At 40.1% G+C, this 18,842-nt stretch overlaps 1 protein-coding gene across 1 annotated transcript in view; it reads right to left on the reverse strand.

Annotated features, from left to right (window-relative positions):
* Positions 1-18,842, reverse strand: part of DAB2 (DAB adaptor protein 2) — a 52,038-nt gene that overhangs the window by 32,904 nt on the left and 292 nt on the right. The gene's annotated exons all lie outside the window — the stretch shown is intronic.

The following is an 18,842-nucleotide window of genomic DNA, read 5'->3' on the forward strand; positions in this document are numbered from 1 at the left end:
GTGCTTCCTCGTTCCCAAATGAAATAATCTGAATGACGTCAGCCCAGCCATGTAGCAACACCTAGCACGTGGACTTCAGGATACACAGTTTATTCATTTGAGCCCCTCTGTCATTTCACCTATGATGCTTGCATATGTAAATCTTAACTGTTAAACATGTTCCACTTTCTACTTGAGTGCCATTACAATAGTCATCTTGAAAGCCCACGTGGATATTAGAAGAGCTCAAGAAAGCACGTTATTTAGAAGCACGTGCATCTTATTTATTTACTTAAAATTTCTTTTTTGCTTCTGTGTCTGGTTTATTTGATTCAACATAATATTTATGAAGTTCCAGCCATGTTGTATCTTGTTCATTATCATTGCCATATATCTCATTGTATGAATACACCACAAATTTTATCCACTTTGGAGCTGTGACAAACAGTGCTTCTATGAATATACTACTACGTATCTTTTGATGCATGTATGTATGCATTTCTTTTTATTTTACTTTATTTTTTATTGAAGTATATTTGATTTACAATGTGGTGTTAGTTTCAGGTGTACAGCACAGTGATTCAGTTCATATATATATATATATATATATATATATATAGTCTTTCAGATTCTTTTTCCTTATAGGTTATTGCAAATTACTGAGTATAGTTTCCTGTACTATACAATAAGGCACTTGTATTTTAAACATTAAGCTATAAACAAACATTTACATACACTAGTAGAATTATTTTATGATATACCATATCAGGCCATTTTAAAAGCAGGCAGGTCATCTTAAACTTTCCAAAACCAGTGCAAGGATCACTGCTTGATATTTAGTTTCTTCTTTAATAATCTGGCTGAATTATATTAAATTCCAACGTGGTTTCCATTCCTAGGCAGAGCCCCACGTTCATATAATCTTCAAAGCCATGGCTTGAGTGTTTCTGTATTTTTCTGTAACTCACATTTCAGAGGTGTGCTGTATTTTGGAGAGTTTAAAGAAAGAAGAATCCAGCTGCCTTGTAACACCTGCACAGAGCAGTCAAACTGAGGTGTATGTAGTAAGTGTGTGTAGACAGTCAGGACTTCTTTTTTGTTACGTTTCTGAACATAGACCAAAACCATGAAAAAAGTTCTTATACCTATGTAGACCCAACATAAGATGATTTTAAGTTATTTGATTCTAATATGTCATCTCTGGTTCTGAGTGGCCTTTTCAGTAGAATATGCCCTTTGTTTTAGTGTTCAATCTACACTTAGAGTTGGTATTAACCTTCCATGAGAGACTTTGCCACTGGCTCCTATTTCCATGTCTGACATGATCTCTTCTAGTTGGGCAAGATATCTACAGCCAACAGGGTATTTGGGCTTCATCTCCAAGAATGACAATGGCCCTGCTAACCCCATAGATAAGAATAGTTTTGTTTTGTTTTTTAAACACTTACTGTTACCTGTGTGCTGAATATATTAACTATCACTTTAAGGATTTTTTTTTTTTAACCGTTTAAAAATGAACTTTTATTGTAGTCTGAGAAAGACGCTACTGCAAAGTGATTAGTGTAAACTGCCCTAAGGAGGAGAAACAGGAAAAAATGCAAATCTCTGAGAAAAACCATAGATTGAATCACCTGGTTAATTTAGTAGTTACTACAGTGAAATCCACAGAGAAAAACAGAAGCCAAAACATAGTTCAATATACGAGTCAAAGGATATCTTCTTCATGATTTAGCTGATTTCCCTTAGAGAAGACTTGGTTGTTTTCAAACAAGATGAAGGAAAAAGGAGTCATTTAACAATAAAAAGGGGGACTTCCCTGGTGGCCCAGTGGTTGAGAATTTACCTTCCAATGCAAGGGACACAGGTTCGACCCCTGGTCGGGGAACTAAGATCCCACGTGCCGTGGGGCAACTAAGCCAGCGTGCCGCAACTACTGAGCCCACATGCTCTGGAGCCCAGAGCACCAAAACTAGAGAGAAGCTTGTGCGCCACAACAAATATCCTGTGTGCCACAACTAAGACCCAATGCAGCCAAATAAATAAAGTAAATATTTTAAAAAAATAATAAAAATAAAAAGGGACTTTCTATTTATTTGTTGAATTTCAGGTTTACAGAGAACCAGGAACCTGATAACCAGCCCTCTCCCCCCACCCGACACCAGTGCTCTACCATGCGGAAGGTTAGGAAGTCTCCAGAATACTATCTAAAAGGCCAGGGGAACTCGTCCAGAAGAAATAAGCATACAGGCTCATTTGCTTACCTCTTGGTTGCTGGCCAAATTAGATAAGTTAACAGATAAGAAATCCCCAGGTAACTGCAGATTCTGTTAGATAAGGAGAAGGGCGAGTCTGCCAACTTGTTTTCTTGCTTCTTGTGGTGATATATTAATTCTACTCAAGTACTAAAAATTTAGGAGACAGGTTCCAATAATGGTCTGAAATAGCTAGCCCACCTGCTTTGAACTTGTGTGCACACAAATACTCTAAGAAGCTGTTGCATGGGACTTTCCTGGCAGTTCAGTGGATAAGACTCCATGCTTCCAACTGCAGGGGGTACGGGTTCCATCCCTGGTTGGAGAACTAAGATCCTGCATGCCACGCAGCCAAAAAAAAAAAAAAAGCTACTGCAGAGTGAGATGGACAAAGTGGTGGAAATGCACAAGCATCCCTGAACTTGAACTAAGGTTCACACGCCATCATTATTCTCTCATCTTTTGGGAAATGGTATTGCAGCGGTCCCTGACCTTTTTGGCACTGGGGACCGGATTTGTGGAAGACAATTTTTCCATGGAGTGGATGGGATGGGGGGGTGGGAGACATTTCAGGTGGTAATGAGCAATGGGGAGCGGCAGATGAAGCATGGCTCGCTTGCCAGTCACTCACCTCCTGCTGTGTGGCCCGGTTCCTAACAGGCTGCAAAGTGGTACAAGTCCGCGACTGGGGGGAATTGGACCAAATAAGCACATGGGGATAAGTCAGTGCATTTTTAAACTGAGAGATGGAAAAATTCTATATGGCAGCACATTAACTCATGCTAAATGAAACAGATTTGGGATTTTAATTGCTTCGCAGTTGAAGCAACTACATTGAACAATGTATGTAACAAAGTATTCTAGTTTATCAAAATATCTGTATATGGTTCATTCACTGCAGAGATAGATGAGCACAGGAAGTTCCAATTACAAGAAAAAAAACCTACCACTTAATATCAGACTTTCGCTTATAAAGTCTAAGTAGGTGAGACAGGTTTTGTTTCATGAATTGTATACATAAATTCATGAGAATGCAACCAAAATTATACCTGTTACCATCATGTAAGTCATCACCATTAACTGGTCCTCCCTTCCACAAACATGTCTAGACGTCTACCTTAGGGATCATGATGTACAACTGGCAAGTTTGGAAGAGTAATTCAGGGAACCTTGTATCTACTAAAGCCTTTGGGAAAAAGCCACCCCTATACGATTCCAAACATTAACCATTATTAATCTAAAGAAGCTTTCAGGAAGTCAATTTCTATTCCACCTTTGGCAATCATTTAAGTGATTCTACAAATAAAGTTAAAATGGAAGTGGTGTTTCAGAGCACCAAGTTAAGAGTTCTTAGAAAATGAAGATACAGCTTACTGATTTTCTTTCTTCGTTGTAATAATCAAAGAACACAAGGAAAGATCTCAAGTATCACCTTAATCTGTACAGATTTTGAAAAGTTTATTCTGGGATTTAAAGAGTGACTTTGAAGGTTTTCTAACATATATATTCCACTGGATTGTTTTCTTAAGTCATTTCTTCTAATATTAAAATCATTCCAGAGCTGGGAGAAAGGGGGAAAAAAATCAAATTTGTACCAGCTGCAAAAAAACAAGGTATCTAAGAAAATTGCCCTGGTTATGTCATTATACGCCACTTTCAAAGGTTCAAGTCTTGAATATTTCATTTACTGTTTTTCTCGTTTTTTAAAGATAAGTTCCTTGGGTGGCATTAACCAATGGCTTGGAGGAGCGTAGGAAAATGAGATTTTTCTTCCCCAGGTCCAGCATAATTTTTTTTTTTTTTTTTTACTTTTGACCTAAATATTATTTTGCAAGATTGAAGAAGTAATCAGTGTCTTAACTTTATATTTACATGAAGTAATATTTAATGCAGTATGCTGTTTCCTATAAACCTACACTGGTAGCCTGATAAACAACTCAGTTTGGTTATTTTAAAAGGCAATAAATGCCTTAACTAAATAAACCATCAGTTCATATAGAGACAAAAAATTGCTACTTCCCAAAGAGCTTAACAGATTTGAAATGATAAATTTATATACTAGGACAATCTAGTTTCTCTGGCTTTTTGGACTGTAAAGACTCATTTATTAGATCTATGTCTGTGTCTTTTAAAATGTGTTATTCAAAATCTCCAGCTGCAGATAGTGTTAGTGTGAGTCTAATGCTGGTTAACCCTCTACTCCTTCCCGTTAAATGAATTTAACTTAAGTTAATAGTGAGAATACTGTATTGTCTAACAGTTGCACTAAAAGCCTGTGAAGTGGGTCTGTTTTCTAGCTCTCAGAGCTTTGGCTAGAAACTGTAAGAAATTAACACAACATTGTAAATCAACTATACTTCAACAAAATTAAAAAAAAAAAAGAAATTGTGTTGAGTATTTGCCCTTTGCATTGTTATTATTTATAACCTGCCTAGCACTCACAGTCACAAGTATCACCTAATGGTCAAGGCTTGGCTTTAGGGCAAGCGATTGGTCAAAAATGTGACTTACTATGAGGAGACTTTCCCAGAATAAGCAGATGAGATGAGAATTCTTCCTTCTCCCAGGCCTGCTGCATGTATACCATCCCTGTTGGGTTTCATTGCCTTCTTAAGATGACAAATCATGGGGGTGCCACATGGGTCTATAGTTTTAGCGTGAGATGAACTAGTAGGCATGGTTCCTTATTGCCGGCCACTGTGCTGGGCTTGCACTGAGACCTCCTGGCCAATTATGAGATGTCATATTTATATTCAACTACAAAAAGGTTTCTGATTAGTCTACACAGGAATGTCAACACCAATGATTCACTGTGAAGGAAATTTACTTAATTCATAAAAAATGTAATATTTAAGCAAGCGGTTTCATTAGCTTTTAGAGCAATCTCATCTGTTCTCTGAACCATTAATGACCTGTTGCAAAATTCTGTGTCTGCTAAGTAATTGACATTTAAATACTTGAGGAAAACATGAATGGGTATAAGTGATTAGATAAGGACTTCATTTGTAGCTTCTCTTTACCATCCCTGTTATATATGGTCATTAAATAAAAGGAACTTCGGTAGGTCCTTGAAGATTTAGATTCACTCCACAGTGGCATCTGCTATTTTCTAGTTTTATTATGTAGGCATTTTTAGCATCAGAGAATGCAATTAGATCATTTGTTTCCTTAGCTGAACTCTATAGTCCTGTGCAAAGACAAGTCTTTGAAAGCCACTATTAAGTTCCTAATCCAATCTTTATTAAAAAGACTCAATATTATGGACCAAGAGGTTAAGACAAATCCTTAAAAAAGTAATGATCAAGCTTTTCTATAACCCAACGATGCCTTCTACTGCAGTAAAACTTGAAGTTAGGAATATGTTTATAGTTTTAATGTTTTTTTCTTCTTTTCCAGTATGGATTATTACAGGATATTGAATATAGTTCCCTGTGCTCTACAGTAGGACCTTGTTGTTTATCTATTTTATTTATAGTAGTTTGTAATATAGTTGTAATGTCTTTAAAAAACAGAATGTGATCCTTAAACTATAGATGTGTGTAGACAATGAGTTCCACCAAAGAAAACAGTGAGAGAAACAATACTAACATGCTTTCTCAGTCTCTCTAAGATAAGCAAAGTTTTACTTTCAGGACTAATTATCATAAGTAGGATGTGAATAAAATTTCTTTCTCAGGGTCATTCTCTCCAGCGTTGAGGTTCTCTAACTGAAATTTCATTCTACATTTGCACCTCCACCTAAGAAATCCCTTAAGAGTCAGATGCCACCTCGGTTGACTCTCCTTTTTTTTATATATAACTTTATTTATTTATATTTATTAGCTGCATGGGGTCTTCATTGCTGTGCGCGGGCTTTAGTTGCGGAGAGCTGGGTCTGCTCTTAGTCGCGGTGCATGGGCTTCTTTTTGTGGTGGCTTCTCTTGTTGTGGAGCACGGGCTCTAGGCACACGGGCTTCAGCAGTTGTGGCATGTGGGCTCAGCAGTTGTGCTTCACGGGCTCTAGAGCACACGCTCAGTAGTTGTGGCGCATGGGCTTAGTTGCTCCGCGGCATGTGTGATCTTCCCGGACCAGGGCTTGAACCCGTGTCCCCTGCACTGGCAGGTGGATTCTTAACCACTGTGCCGCCAGGGAAGTCACCACCCCTGTTGACATTTAAGAGCATGTCGTTTGTCTCACACTGTGCTCAGTCAGTGTGACTCTACAGATGGTAAATCATTGGCTACCCTAGAGTTTGCTCTGAAGCCATGCTAATAGAAAATTAGAAAGGCCTTCAAATACGGGCAGCTTTGTTTCATATGTTGTTGAGAGCATATGGGGTTTAGTGACTGATCCCTGCTCAAAGCCATTACGATTTTGAGACTGGAAACAAAGTTAGCTCCTGAATGCCAGGGGTCAGTGCCAACAAGTCAATTCATGTAATAAATCTACATCCCTACTATGTGCCAGGCACTATTCTAGTGCTTGGGATATGTCAGTGAGCAAAATAAAGATCTATTCCCTTATAGGGTTTACACTCTAGCAGGGGAAAGCCATAAATGGATTATAGTCTTTCAGAAGGTGACAGATGCTCTGGAAAAAGAGAGCAGAGTAAAGCGGGTTGGGAGTTCAGGGTTGGGGATGGCTTTAATAGTTTTTTTAGGGGGGTGGTGGGATGAATTGGGAGATTGGGATTGACATATATACACAAATACATATAAAATGGATAACTAATAAGAACCTACTGTATAGAAAAATAAATTAAATTAAATTCAAAAAAATAGTTTTTTAAGAAACACAGAAGGAATATCAATGTTTTAAAAGTTAAATTTATCTTCATCCCTTTCTGACAAGAGTGGAAGCTGAAGTACGGAAGTTAATCAACCCCCTGAAAGTCACATGAGTCTAATATCTATGCCCTTAATGTCTTTGTTTTAGAACAATACAGGCAAAAGAGAGAATTAATCTAGTTCTTCAGATAGGTGGAATGGGTGTTAGCCAGAAAATACTTTTGGGAAAGAGGAATTGATAACAATGGGAAAAGGATATTTATGTAATCTTGACTAGAATACCAAACCCGTGCTGGGTTACATGATGGGAAAAGGTTGAAAAGCAGGTCAGACTGGATTAGGGTGGGTTAACAGAACTCTATTTTGTCTAGACGTTGCTGAGAAGACTTTGAGGTTTTGAGCAATGGTGTAGAGGTCGGGGTGGTGACAAATCTGTGTATGGAGCCATGGTATCAAAGAGTCAGATAGCTTTGTAGTATGACAGTTGCATGAACTTGCCATTTTGAGTGATTCAAAACTGCTCTTTCTTTCATTTAATTACTTGGTTAATCTTTTGGAAACAAAGCCTTTTAACTGAAAGGTTAAGGTCTAACAATCTCAAATGTCAGATTCAAGGTTATCCCATCTTGCCAAGCTATGATGCTTGGTGACCCTCAAACTTCAAATAAACAGCATGTCCTAAAGGTGGCTTAAAAAAAAAAAAATCAAAGGCCATTATGTCTTATAACTTTCATTCTAAGACCCTAGAAAAAGAATTCCCATCATGTCAGTTTTATAAAAACTTATGTAAGTATAATGATATTTGAAATGTGAGAGACTAAAGGAACTTGTAAAAGGCAGCTATTGACTAAAGTAGTCATGTCATTATAGCTCCTTGCTTAAAGCAGAATAGATAGCATTTTCCCATTGTATATATGTTTCTCCATATGACTATTGAAAGACTAGAAGGAAGAGTTGCAAGGAAATGCTGGTCAAGAAGGGTGGCAGTAGGGTGAGAGACAGATTTCTGCTTCTTATACATTTAGAAGAGTGATATTAGGGTGACATGTGCCTTTCCGCATTTTTAAAATTAAATTCCTTAGAGATGTACTAATTTGTCAGATAGCAATATTTAAAATGTAGGCAAATCTGTAGTCTTACTTGGGCTAAAGACAGAATCATAAAGCTACTCTAGTATCAGTCACATGAAATTAAACTCAAAAGCTAAGAGAACCTACAAATCGAACTTGAACATCTCTGCAAGCGTGCAGAACGCTGCTCACAGAAAGCTTTCCACACTGTCATCTTAGACTTCGTTAAATGATTACTGATCCAAAATTGTTGAGAAAAGCTCCTGATGTATTAAAACAAATGAACAGTAAGTTTTGAATCAATTGCTCACTGGGGTTTGAAAAAACTCTTATGCTAGCATTTTCAAAGTTGATCAGAGTACGGTCTATTGCCTATTTCCAGACTGGTTTTCTTGGATCCAATGGGGTCTGTGGAGATAGGAACAAGGTGGCAACCTAAGTTAAGAATTAAAGAACCTAATTTGTATGTTCAGTACAGCTGCACATACAAATTTTAAAAAGCAGCTTTCTTTGATTTGAGCAGAAATTGTGTTAAGTCAAAGGGATAACCTTAATTATTCAGTACTGAGCCAAAGGTTTCATCTATTTTCTCAATTTTTATTAGTTCTTTAGTAAATAGTTTGGTAGATGCTCTTAAAAGGAGAAAACAGGAGGAGAATAAGAAGTTGTCCTTGGACAACCTGATGAAATATCAGGTTGAAAACTATTCGCCACTATGATTATTATTGGCCCTTGTGATAATATCTATTGGGTTAGATAGATGCGTGAGCCATGATGAATACTCCAGTGGCAGAAGTTAAACCAAAGGCTTGACCACACCATGTGGAGAATTTCAGTAACAGCTTGTTGGCTTTTCTCAGGCCCTGAGCAGATATAAACTAGAGGAACCTAGGGATATTGCTCATTATAAATAACCTTAAAGTCAAAAAAAGACTCAAAACTATTTTGCTTATACCAACAGATAAGGCAAGCTGAAGTTCTCTGTTTTGCTCCCTTTATAATAAATTCCAATTAATGTTGCAGATGAGAGTCGCTTGAGTCACTCATTAACCTGGAGATCTGGTTAGTGTTTATCAAATACCTACTGTGTTCCAAGCACTGTATTATGCTATATATACAGTGACAAAAATAGATATGGTCTCTACTCTCAAGGGGCTTACAGTATAGACAGGGGAGAGAGAATAAGCAAGTAATAGTTACAACTGCTACTAAGTATTTCAGAGGAAATGTTTCTGATTAGGGTAGAAAGTTCCACTGCCATTAATAAAATTTAGAAGATAAGGCAAAATTAGACAACTTCAAGGAATTCTATATATTGTTTTCTTATTAATATCAACCACGGAAAGATGAAAATTTTGTCTTAAGGGTTTAATTACCCTCTTCAATAGACAGTTTTAAAATGATGACATTTACTTAAAACATTAATTAGATGGGAGATATTTACATTAAATATTTGGGAATCTCCTATAATACTGCAATCTGGAAGACCATCTGTGTGACAGAGCCAGTGGCAGGGAAAAAATCTTGTGATATGCTAGGTTATGAAGGAATGTCAGTGATGTTTCCTGCAAAGTTATCTTAAAATCCAGAGTTCTGAATCAACACTCTTTTCATAAACACAGGAAAGAAACATATGCTCACTTGGCATCAGTTTTGTCACTTCAGGAGTACAAGCAATTCGGAGATGACACAAACCTCTATATTCCAGAACCAAACATGTTCTGTGGCACTCTTAATTACCAGATTTTTCTAAGAGTACAACAGGGTCACTTTCAGATCAGGCCAATCTACTGAACTGTGGATTTAGATGAAGCAACATTTTGAAAATGTAACCATGGGTCCCTACTAGTGGCTTTAGTTATTTAAGGAGCACTACCTAGTTTACGAGAGCATTAGCAAGAGAATATTAGGTAACAATTGGTTAAGGTTAGCCTTCATCAAGAACATTGACTTGGGCTTCCCTGGTGGTGCAGTGGTTGAGAGTCCGCCTGCCGATGCGGGGGATGCGGGTTCGTGCCCCGGTCCGGGAAGATCTCACATGCCGCGGAGCGGCTGGGCCCATGAGCCATGGCCGCTGGGCCTGTGCGTCCAGAGCCTATGCTCTGCAACAGGAGAGGCCACAACAGTGAGAGGCCTGCATACAGCAAAAAAAAAAAAAAAAAAAAAAAAAAAAAAAAAAAAAAAAAAAAAAAAAAAAGAACATGGACTTTATTATCACCCCAAATAGTAAGGCGCTCAACAATTGTTGGCTGCATGAAATATAAGAATCTGGATCCTAAACAGAGCACAGTTGCATCCATTGTTTCTGTTAAAGAGTTCTTCTATACAAAGCTGAAGATTTCTATCTCTACACACTATCTGGAAACTGAAGTACAGATTCTCTTTTGTTCATGGATATACCTAAAAGATCCACAACAGTATTGTCTGTAGCTTAGAATGAAGCTAAGATTTTATCTTAGGCTGTTCACATATCTACTGAATCTGGCAAACTTTCGACCCTCTATTTTCCATAATTACCATTTATTTCCATACCTCTCCTCCCTCTCCACCAAAAAAATTTTATTTTTACTTAGTTCCGGGATTCCTCCCCAGTCTTGCTTCATCGCCATTCCGAGTTCCTGCTTCCAAAAAAGCTATACTATCTTGTGTCACATACCTTGTTCCTGACAATTAGCCAACTCTTAGTACAGTGTTATATTTTTTATACACACAGCACAGGTATTTCATATTTAGAACACTTGAAGTAAAAAAAGCTCTTTGTGGGATTAATTCTCCCTTCCATCTTCTCAAAAGGATCCAATGAGAATCTAAGTTGTAAGAGCCTCTAGTTGTCTCTGACCCACTTTCATGGCTGAATTCTTGTAGTGATGCCCTATCAGACCTCAGGGTCTTCCTGATTTTGTATTAATCAGGCATCAGTGTTCAATTCCTCTATTTACAGTCAATCTGAGATGCAAAGCCTTGTATATTTAGAATGCACAGTAGATATATACATAGCCACCTGTTCCCTGGAGAAGCTGATCTCTTCCATTTACCCTGGACATACACACACACACACACACACACACACACATGTGCATGCAAACACAAGTACACAGTGCCTTCTCTTGTTACCTCCCTAGCCTGTGATACTTACTGCCTTCACCTACTTAAATTCCTACCTGTCATTCAAAGTTCACTCAAGATGTGTTGTCTTAGGTCTTCACTTACCTCTCACCGGCCCTACCATTTCTCTACACTTGACCTATTGTTGTCCTCTGATTCATGTGGAACTCTTCCCTTAACTCAATGAAATTCTGGGGTCAGGGAATCATTTACCCTACTTTTCTAGCCCCCATGCAGTCTGGTAGAAGGAGTGTACTTAAAACATTAGAGGTAATACACAGTTGCAATTTGTTCCTTAATATTAAAATCTTTTCTTTACCTTGCTGATTTTCCATGAAAGAACAGGTCTTTCTTCAACTGCTAAGCAATCGCTACTCAAACTCACCCTGCCAATACAGCCAGGTTAATTGATCTGAGTCAGCATTTTGTTTTCCGGATTTAATAAAGAGATCTACCGCTTAGCAGATAAAGATCTAAGCCCTTGCCCTGACATCCAAAGCTCCGTGCAGTCCATCTCTCCTTTCCAAATGATATCACCCCTTACCTCTCTACCACCTGTACTTTCTCTTGGCCAAACTGGCCAATCAGTATTCTTTGGACATACATCTGCATGATGTACTTATGAGCTTCTGCCTAGAACTCATTTTTCTTCCTACCTTTGCTGATTTGACTTCCACCATTCCTTTGAAAGCCAAATCCATCATCACACCTGCATCCTTTTCTTTCTGTACCACTTAATTATAATAAAACCATATGTTAGTTGAGCGGTTGTCATTTTCTCTGAATTTCAGGTAGGCAGTAATTGTTGACACTTATGTGTTCCCTAGCAGGTGTTAGGTAAATGCTTTCAGCCAACTTTCAATTACAACCAATGAAAACTTTAGCTCACCTGGACAAATCAGAAACCCCAAGAACAAGTTATCAGGCAGCCAAGCAAACATCTATGAGTCAAGATATCCTTCAGAAGACAGGTTGGACATTGAATAAAACTATCATTTCAATTCAAGTACATGAATTCTTCTGAAAAGCCTTAGCTATAGTTGAACCTTGGTCCAGGCAGAAATCCATATTAAATCTCCTTATCGTCAACCAGCTATGGATGGAAGAGCCTGTTCTATTTGTTTTCTACTTCAAAACTGGGATTTTATGTAAGATATCTGACTTCAGATGCAAAGGGTAAGAAAAGAAATCCCAAAACAAAAACAAAAAATAACACTACCACCACCCAATGCTGACGTAGTAAAGCACAGCTGGCATTTTCCTTTTAGGGAGGTTTGAGCACCTACTATGTGTACCATTCCAACTTCTGATCCTCTGATCTACAAGTAAATTACATGTTTCTCATCTAGATTGACACTGTGCCCCAAAGTCAGACTGGTTTGGCATTCTTCATAGGACTATGAGAGCCCTCTGACAAATAGTCAAACACATTTGGCTTATTTCTGCTGCCCTAAATGGTGACAAAAGCACGTTAGCATCTGCATTACATATCAGAGAAGATTAGAACAGCTCTTGGCCCCTTAGTAGGAAACTTCAAATATGAAAAATAAGTGAGATCCTTTGGGTGAAATGTTTAGAACAAGGAAGGCAGCTGTACCCAACATGGATACATTAGTGAAGATATTTTTAACTTTCCAGTTACTTGGGCATGGATTAATTCTAGACCTCAGGAGGACTCAACTGTCCTGCCCAGAGGAGATTTAAGTGGTACCTTAAGAATTAACATCTGTGTGCCTGTACTTGCTTAGGAAGCATTTTGCCACATTTTCTTGCTCGGACTTCACACTTAATAGTTTCACGGTAGGTAAGAAAGATGGTCTCATTTTCAGCCTGAATGTGTTCATCTCTGTATTTTAGCTCACCTAAAGACCACAAACAATGAGAACAAGACCATTTTCCAATATCAATTTAGTTATTTCATTGAGAATTATAGTCCTAGAGCAGGTACACTCATGAAGCAGCAGCTCTAAGGAAGTTTTTTTGTTTTTTTTCATGGCTTCTCCTTTAATTTTCGTTTGGAGGCAACTCGTTCTCTTGATGGAGAAAATGAAGCTCAGTTGTTATATCCCTCGTCTTCAATAGCAAAGCTGGGTTGTGGACACCATCGTTTGTAGTTCAAAGCCCAAGCCCTTAACCACTAACCTAGGCTTCCTCTTCAAAGCCAGAGTTCCAATTCTCTCCTTCTAGATCCTACCCTTGTATCTTTCAGTCTAAGGCACGATCTCTGCTAAACACCCATCTCTGATGAAGACTGGTCATTCTTAGGACTGTTTTGCAAGGAGGGTGAGGTGACTAAGGGTCAGGGACTAAGAAATGGCAGTGTTGCCATTCCACTGCAGGAGTAGAGTCTACATTCTTTACTTCACGTAAAATAGAATTTCTTCTAGACTTCCTTCTAGACTTCTATTCGCTGGGAGTTCTTCCGTTGCTAGCCTAGCAACATACTTCACGCGACAGGTGTTTACTAAATATTTTGACAACCATCAAGATTTGAATCATAAAGATTCACGCTTGAATCCTGGCTCTACCACTTAATGGTATGACCTTGGACAGGCTGATATCTATTGATCATATTGGAGCTAAGAAATGGAGATATCTTTTCTACCTTAAGTGATTTAAAGTGAAAGTCAAATGGGAGAATGGCATAGAACTTCATAAACCATAAAGCGCTATAAAAACTAAGTGCAGCAGATTCATTTACCATGATGGCAAGGCCTACATCTGCACTCTGGGTAAGGCATGAAAAAACAAAATAAAAAGTTTTATAGGTTAGAGAGAACCATCTGGTTCAAGAGTAATGATGTCATTTACAGAAATCTTTTTAAAAAGAAGCAACTGGGACAGTCTTCTAATAAATGGAGATTAAGTATGTTTTTTAAAAACCCCAAAGGGAAAAGGATTTGGAAGAGAACTGACAATATAAAACTAAGGAGTAGATCGGTTTTCCTAGAATCAAGAAAGCAATTATGTGAGATAGCAGGAAAAATGTCAAGGTTTGTGCTTTTTCATCTTTCTAAGATTCAGTTAAACTGAGCGATGTTTAAATGCTTTATTATTTCCATGACTGTAGGAATTCAGTTACTTTGTTATGCTTTCCACTGAACAACTGAAATATGAAAGTTAGTCTTAGATCATGTGAAGGGCTTTGCTGAAATACAGCTGGATGGGCCCATATTTGCTTTAGTGGATGTGGCATGGGAACCAAGAATTTGCATTTCAAACAAGTTCCCAAGGATGCTGATGTAGCTGGTCTGGAGACCGCACTCCGAAAGCTAGTCTGAGATGAGTTCTTTCTAGCTGTGAACTATACACTCTAGCTAACTACGTGTCCAATCTTGAAAGAATGAATGAATCTGACTGTTAAATGAGAACTTACACAGCTCATCGGTTACATAAAGTTCTAAGTCTGTTTCAGAATAACACTTTGCATCACATTGCTAGGGAGAAATAGGGTAGCTTTTTACCCAGAGAAAACATTAAACCATAAATTCCTCACCCAAATCTCTTCCAGGTTGGAGAACATTTCAAACCCAGCTTTTCCAGTATTCTTACTTCCTAACCTACCGGCTCCATGGTTACCTAAAAATATAACTGACAGCCCTAATGCATTCTGCCTCACCGAAGCTCCCCTGCCCTGAACGCTCACTCAGCCCACTCTGTTCACTCAGAAAGAACTCTTACTAGTTTAAAGCAGTTAAAGGTCACTTGCCTCTAGCTAGCTTAGGGGCTAAGTTATAAGTTACAGCAGCAGAAAAACATTGACTGGCTTGCTCTGTATTGAGGCAACAGCTTTTATGTTCCTGAAATTTCATAAGCCATAATGTTTGTGTCGTGATGATGTAAGAATTAGCAAAAGCTGGGCAATTTGGATTACAGTTTTGGATGAAAATAACTTTAGAAGAGAGGGATGAGGTAGGTAGAGAGGAGATTCTACCTCACTTAATAAAAAAAAAGTAACTTCCATTTTTAGACCAGGAAGCAGTTTGTTCAGATTCTGCTTACCCTAGAGTGACAGGCTTCCTTCCAAGGTAGGAGAAAGATTCAGGAAGGGGAGTAACGGTGGCAACCTGCCCAGCTACGTGGGCAAGGACAGCATGGGGCCCTGTGTACTCAGAAGACTTTTTATTTCTAGCCTAGTCCCTCAGTTTAGTTCCCGTGGTCCTCTCCCTTCCCACTTCCTTCTGCTATAATGCTGACTTCAGGCAGAAGGATTGCTCCTTCTCTGTAGGGGGTCCGGGGGTAGGGGGTGGGGGGAAAGACTTAAATGAGACCAGAGGAGGTCAGCTTGACCAAAGCAAACTGCAGGCTCCAGGCAGAGAACACAGAGTAACTCCCAGTCGGTTTAGTGTTAAGCACAGCAAACTTCCTGGCTTTGTTAATATTAAGTGCTTAAGTGATTAACATTTTTCAGGTAGACAGGCGGTGTCCAACTTTGACAAAGACATTCCCCGTTCTGCCTTTAGTTTTCACAAAGATACATAATTCAGTGGTTCAGGGGGCAACATGAAAACAAAACATCAGAGTAAACTATTCTAAGCATACCGGATTAAGAGTCTTCCCAACAAACCTGGGGGTAGGTATTATTATTTTCTCCAGATAAGGAACTTAAGGTCAGAGAAATGATGCAATTTGCTCAAGGTCACATGAGCAGCAGTGCTGTCCCTGGGATTTGAACTCAGGCAATGGGGCCCCAGAACCCACACTCGCAGCCGCTGCCTGGCTGAGCAAGGTGTGAGGTGGAAACGGCCTGTGTGCCAGCCCTTTGTGTCCACACGCAGCGTCATTTGTTCCCCTCACCAGAAATCAGCGTACTCTTTATAGAAGGGGGCTCGGTGGCCTGCTTTCCTTCTGAGTCACAGGATTAATCCAGTCAGGAAACATTACCATGAGTTAGGTTACCCTTAAATACATAGATCTGAGGTTACAGCTATTTCAGCTAAATGTGATTTTGGCCAACCTCTGTGCAATCCAGTGGCACAGCTTCAACTTCAGAATTACACAGCAGCGCCAGAGAATTTTCAAATACCACATCCTGTTCCTCAGGTGTTTCATGTTTCGAGTCGAGTTCTCATTCTGGTTCTGCTTGGAGTGTAGACAGCCTTATGCGTTTGGTCAAATACCAAAACCTCCCTAACTGGTCCAGTTTCAAGGCTTTCCACCTGGGGAGGCATCTTCTGCTTCCCCTTAGGGCAACTTAACACCCTGGAGCTCTGTCTTTGGCAGCCTGCTCAAGTATTTCAGCATCCTAGGTTGGTCTTTAAGAAAAGCATTAATTAAATCCTCAAGACAAGAGAGACTGAGGAAGGGAAACACATGCAGACTTCAAAACTACCCAGGTGAAAAATATCGTGGTAGCAAGTGTAGGCTTACAGACATATGAGGGCAGAAAGAGAAATGGAGCAGCACATACTGGCTGTACCACCAAGAGCCCAAGCCTCCACAAAGCCTCCTGCTGACCAGGAGCCGTGACCAAGGCTTCCGTCTTCCTGCTCTCTAAATCTCTAGGTAATGGGAGGCATGGCCGAGCAGGCCAATAATATCACCCCAGCCAGCTGGTCAGCAGCTTCCAGGGGTCCCTGTACCACCTTCCTTCATGCCAACAAGTGTCTTGAAAGCAATTCCCTTCAACCCAAACAAGGTGGCTGAAATCCATTCAACCTTTTGGGCAAAAGGCAAGACATAAGCCTGATGCACAGGAATTTGGACTTTTAGTTGAATCTCCAGCTATAAAAAGTCTTGAGTGGAAATGCAGACCCTGGATTCTGTCCTTAACAATGAGGCAAGGCTTTGAACAAGCGCTGCGGCTCCCTTCCCTCTCTCACATCCTCAGGAGATCAGTTGTGTCCGATCACCAGAATGGCGACTACCTATGTGTTGCAGCTCAAACTTGGAAGACGTTCTCCTACCATCTACTTTAAAATGGAGGAGGGTATAGCCTAAGAATAACTGGTTGCTAGGGCATCCATTTGGATAAGAAGGGAGAGAGTTGGGAGTGGGAAGGGAAGGGGAAGTGAGGTTAGCCATCACCAACAAGAAAAAGAATCCAGTCTGCCTTAGGAGGATACTGGCTAGGGATTTAGAAGTAATCTCTTCCAGAAATACACATTGGAAAAAAACCACTAGGCCTCCTTTGTGCTTTCCCAACAAGATTGCACATTGCATTAGGTGTACCATTGCTTATTAGCACATACGTAGCACTTCAACCAAAAGGATCCTTCCCCAAAGATGAAGGACAGCTCAATCTCAAATACTTCTGAATTCTCATGGCAACAAACCTTCTTGCAGTACCATAGAGGCCTATCTCCCCTCCAGGAGGGAGAGACAGAACCTGGGGGCGTAGGGGGCAGGCACCACGCCCAGAGAAGATGTAGCCTAATCAAGGTCTGGCTGCTGGTTTCAGAAGCCAGGTGGAGGTGTCGCAGAGTGTGGAGGCAAGCCATTTGGTAGCTGTCAGGCTCCCCCATTCCCAGCTAGTCCCTCCTGCCCCAACAGCCAGTAGATGCTCCTGTGTGGGGAGCAAAGCTCAAGCCTGCAGGAAGATCAATGACATACCCCATCAAAGCCATTCCAAGAGCCTTATCGGACCTCTTGAGGGCATTTCTGCAGCTGCCTTCTTTCCTCAGCCATTCCTTCTGTTTGAGTTAGCTCTGTCTTACCTCCCTCTCCCCCCTTCCCCTGCTTTGCCTGATTAGGGCCAGAAATTTTTTCATTAAGTCACTTTATAGTGCAATAACAACATTTACTATTCATGAAGTCGCCCCTCCATAATTGTTAAGTCTTTCCATGTGTCTGGAAGCTTATTTCGGCTCTTCTCGTTTTACAGAGTGCCTCTCTTCCTTCCAAACACAAACTAAAAAGAAAGAGGATAAGGTGGGGGGAGGAGGGGAAAGGATGGGGAACAGATAACATCCAGATTCTTAGTGTTTTTAATCCAGTTCGATTTCCCTTTGGACTCAGAGGGCTCCCTTCTAAAATTGACTGCGGACCTGAATTCCAGGCTAAGAATTAAGTCAAGAGGAAAGGACGACAGAAACAAATAACAGAGTCAGCTCTAGGCTATGAAACCCACTATGTTGACTGGGGCTCCACGGTTTTAACCCATTCTTTTTTTTCCCCTTTTCCAAAATTCTTACTTAATCTTTCCAGATTACAGCAAGCAGGCAAACACCACTTAAACCCTCGGAGTATTTCAAACAAGTTTGTTCAGTCTCTTGGACAGATACTTTCTTAAGAATCGGGTGTAAGACAAAGTTCACATTTTAATGCCGTACGTTGTCAGTCACCGGGAAAAAGCTTCTCGCGGGCACAAACCAGGTCCCCAGCCTTTGTCACACGGCAAAAATAAGCCCCCTTGGAGGAGTTAATTAGGCGGTCAGCAGCCACACCAGCGTCCGATCCGGGCTGCCCACAGAGCTTTTAAACAAGCGCGCACACACACACACACACACACACACACACACACACACACACACGAGGCGCTTGTTAAATGACACTAGCTGGACATCTGGATTCCGACCCCAAAGATAAACGCATTTCCTGGGAGCATTCCTCGGATGTCAGGCCACAAAACCGCCTGTTTGCCCAAGCACACCGTCTCCTTTCTAAGATGCCCCAGCAGTCCCAGGTCTGCATCCCAAGGCGGAGCGGGAGGGAAGCAAAGGAGGGAAAG

This window comes from Lipotes vexillifer, unplaced genomic scaffold (genome assembly GCF_000442215.2).
Source record: "Lipotes vexillifer unplaced genomic scaffold, Lipotes_vexillifer_v1.1 scaffold467, whole genome shotgun sequence".
NCBI classification, from domain to species: domain Eukaryota; kingdom Metazoa; phylum Chordata; class Mammalia; order Artiodactyla; family Lipotidae; genus Lipotes; species Lipotes vexillifer.